Source organism: Etheostoma spectabile, chromosome 20 (genome assembly GCF_008692095.1).
Source record: "Etheostoma spectabile isolate EspeVRDwgs_2016 chromosome 20, UIUC_Espe_1.0, whole genome shotgun sequence".
Lineage (NCBI taxonomy): Eukaryota > Metazoa > Chordata > Actinopteri > Perciformes > Percidae > Etheostoma > Etheostoma spectabile.
In genome coordinates, this window is record NC_045752.1 from 10,950,086 (window position 1) to 10,954,041 (window position 3,956).

The 3,956-nt window shown below is 39.0% G+C and overlaps 1 protein-coding gene across 1 annotated transcript in view; it reads left to right on the forward strand.

Moving 5' to 3' along the window:
- Window positions 1-2,443, forward strand: part of LOC116670558 (G patch domain-containing protein 2-like) — a 23,857-nt gene extending 21,414 nt beyond the window's left edge. The window contains exon 8 of the mRNA XM_032501131.1: window positions 1-2,443. This exon is cut by the window's left edge and continues 987 nt beyond it. The gene's annotated coding sequence lies outside the window, so the exon portion shown is untranslated.
- The last annotated feature ends 1,513 nt before the right edge of the window (window positions 2,444-3,956 follow it).

Below are 3,956 nucleotides of genomic sequence, written 5' to 3' on the forward strand. Positions count from 1 at the left end.
TATACATTTCCCCGGCTCCCTTGGCATCAAATGCATTAAAAGATCAATGGCAGCATACAGCAAGATCAAACAAAACACTTCTCGCCAAGCTGGTAAACGAGCAGTATTTTCAGAAGATTGCATTTTTATATAGGAGTTAAGTGAAGTAAAATCTACTTGACCTTAACCACATAGTTGATAACGGTCTTTAAAAACACATACACATTTACATAATCTTTGCTAGAGTGTTTTGAAAAGGTATTTTAAAGTGAAATGTTGACGTGAAGAGAAAACAGTGAATTTGGCTGCGTGCAAAAGTTAAATGTTTTTAAAAAGCGCCAAAAGGCACATGTATGCACTTTCTGTAATTATTACAAGATATCTTTTTAGTGAAACAAACTGCACTGTCACCAGCTACATTCTGCATGTTTTTTAAGACACGTTAAAACCTTATTTAAGACAAGAATCGCATTTAGTAGAATGAGATTTGCCAATTAACGTGAGTTATACGTCTGCAATAATCCGTCTGAGAAGGCTTTATGTGATCATGTTGGCCAGGGATGACATTTATAAATGCTGTGTGTGCACACTCGTCTAAATGGATACCTCACACAAGACATCCTGCCACAGGAATCAAAGTCCCCCCCCTTAGCTGCAGGGTCTGACCAGGGAGTCCAGCAGCACGGTGGGCTCTCACTCCAGAAATACATGGTCCAGACTGAATACATTGATAATTACAAAAAAGAAGCTTTTGATAAATACATTGGTGTCTTCTTCAAGACATATGCCCCTGGACATGTTGACAAATATTGACTGTGTAGTGTTTTAAGGAGAGCTTTATGCCATTGCCCTATCCGTCAGTCTGTGTTTTGGTGCCAAGACATTGACAGGGAAGGAAGATGCATCAGTTCAGATACAGTTTCATTAGTAGCAGGAGGGGAACCATCTCTCCTGCCTCTCTGGTAATTAGTTAGTCACCATAATGACATCTCAGCCAGACTGTATGCCTCCAAAATGTATTTCCAATGGCCAGGAAGTGGGGGAACGGCTTCCGTGCAGCCAGTCAATTGCCCTGTTACAGTTAAGGAATCCAGCAGGCTGGTACCACTCATATTTCATCCCAGGTAAAGATTACCTGTCAGGCCCATGGGAGATGTATTGATCTGTTTTCCTTTTTCCGCCAGCATTACCTGACAAAGGCACCTACGAGGCGAGTGAATGAGTGATGCCTGGTCTGTCTGCTCCAGCGTAGTTGCTTCTAGTGTCCACTGATGGGTGGAGAGGTGATGAGGAAGAGGAGAGATAATGCAGTCATAAACTCTGTTTGAACCTCTTCTGTATGCATGCAGGGAAGCCCCTTGCTCTTTGGTCACAGGTCAGTGGGGAATTTGCTTCTTTTTTTAGCTCCTTGTCAGTGGCGTTAGTTCTTGCTGTGTAGTGGTGATAGAAACACATGCAAAAGAGGCTCTCTGGTTCCTGCTGACAAATGCACGTTGCGAGTCACCGTAGTTCAACTCACTTTGGGTTTCAAAAGTGATCTGGTTTGATCGGGGCACCCTTCTCACAATGAAATCCAACCTTGTGTGGTCAGGGTTTCCTGTGATTGTCAGCGTGGCGATGCTGCACTAGCCTTGATCAATATATTTTACATTATCTTGTGTGGTTTTGGCAGCTAAATGTATTTATATATTTGCCTTGTTCAGTAGAATGTCAGAGTTGATATTATCCATGTAGCCATGCATTTAAAGTGATCGCACTGTATAAAATGTGTAGTATTTATGATGTGATCCATAAATATAGGTCCATTAATTGAAGATTTAGGTCTAAGGACATTCAATTCATGAATTCAATTTCATGATACTGTAGATAGTAGAGTAGATATGTCTTTTTTTTCACGGTGGTATTTTTTTAATTAAATGTACAAGGATTTAAGGGTTCTTAGGCAGCTATCCACATTTTATACATAGTACAAATAGGATCTTATCTCATAGGCTGTTATCTTTATATTTAATAGTAGTGGAGGCATGTCTAATTGCTTTGCAAATGATCTAAAGAGGATTACTCCTCCCTTAGAAAGCCTGCTTGGTGTCACTACATGTTAGAGAGACATTACAATGGTAACATTCAATCAAACCTGCAGTGCAGCGTTTATGCAGTAGCTGTTTTCTATGTGTTATGTCAAAATAAATGTCAGTATGAGGTGGATACTCTGCTTTTTATAAACTCTGTATGAACACGATTATGGACTATTATGGATAAGAAACTGTTTTAAGTAGTTGTACTTCTATTTATGTCATTTGTGTATCTTCAAAATTATATAAATGGGATTTTTGTTAAGATCATGACATGCCATGACTTCATGTCATGAGTATTCATAGAAAAAAAACTGCAGTATCTGTTCATTTCAAATATGGAAATTTGTGTGCAATAAATAATTGTGTGAAATCTGCATGTGAAGATGAGATTAAGGTTATACAGTGTACACAATTACTGACTTATTAGTGCATATTTGTCTTATTTGGTAGTTTTAGTAGTAGTAGTAGTAAAGAGACAGGAAACACTGGGTTTAATTGTTTCAAGGAATTCAATTGTTTAAGGAACAAGACTTCCAGGTCCAGTGTGTAACATGTTTAGTTGTTCATTATCAAAATTAGTGTTGCCCGTTCATAAACTTGTCCTTTTTTCATGAATATTTACACCACCATCAATTCTAAGTATTCCTATTGGCTTGACATTTTACATTACTATTTGCATGAACTGTGGTAGATGCTCCATATTCATGTGCCATCTTGAAATATGTTAGCCGACACACAGGATTTTGCTGTCACAAGATAAACTCACAGGTGCCGCTAATCTGCTAATGGATATCGTCGCTTCCCGGCAAGATTGAAGAAGGAAACATGGAGAACCACACGTATTCAAAATCCAAATTTCAGGAACACGCACTTTGAACTGTGTGGCGCGAGAGAGTTGATTGCAACATATGATCTCAACGCTAGATAGGAGAAATTTCTAATTCAATTTTTTATTTTTTATTTTTCACATTGGACCTTTAAGTTTAGCTATGCTGGTTGCTCTGTGAGGCTCAGGCACAGTGGTGCTTTGAGCTAAATGCTAACATCAGCATGCTAACATACTCACAATGACAATGCTACCATGCTATTTGTAAGCTGGTATATTGTTTACCATGTTCACCATCTCAGCGTGTTGGCATGCTAAAATTTGCTAATTAGCACCAAAAAAAAGTTCATCTGAGGCTGATGGGAATGTCATTAGTGTGGAGCTAGATGAAAAGTCTAGTGTGGTGAACATTTAAAGGTGGCATAGGGGCACAAAAAGAAGAGTAATTTATCTTTTGGATTTATCTTCTGGGGACCATGAATGTTTGTACAAAATTTCATAGCCATCAATCCTCTCTTCCTAAATGGATTTACAGCTGTCGTTGCAGGCAAAGAGTGCAACTCTCCACCTCCCCTTCCACCTCCAGTCATCTACTCCAGCTGACCGCTCTGGGCCCTCCTTCGTCACCACCACAGGTGTCTAGATTCCATCTGGGGGTCTGATGTCTCTCCTGATTGAATGGTTTTTAGTCTGCAAAGAAGTGGACAGACTAACCAACCAACCAACCGATATACAGACCAACATTGCTATCCAAACCTTCTCTACCTTCTGAAAGCTTCTAAAATGAATGTCCTTGTTTTATATAATTTTAAATTGAGTATCTTTGGGTTCTGGTAGGACAAAACAAACAATTTGAAGACATCACCTTGGGCTCTGGTAATCTGTGGCATTTTATTAATATTACTTATTAGTAGATAATGAAAATGAAAAAGGTGTTTTTGCTGCTCAAGAATACATTTTATATTGGAGTCTATGAAGCCTCACAAGACGGACTGTTGAGTACAAATGTTAGCGTGGCTGACATTAAATACTCCATCAGCCGATGGAGATCATCAGTAGGTCAGCCATTGTTAATC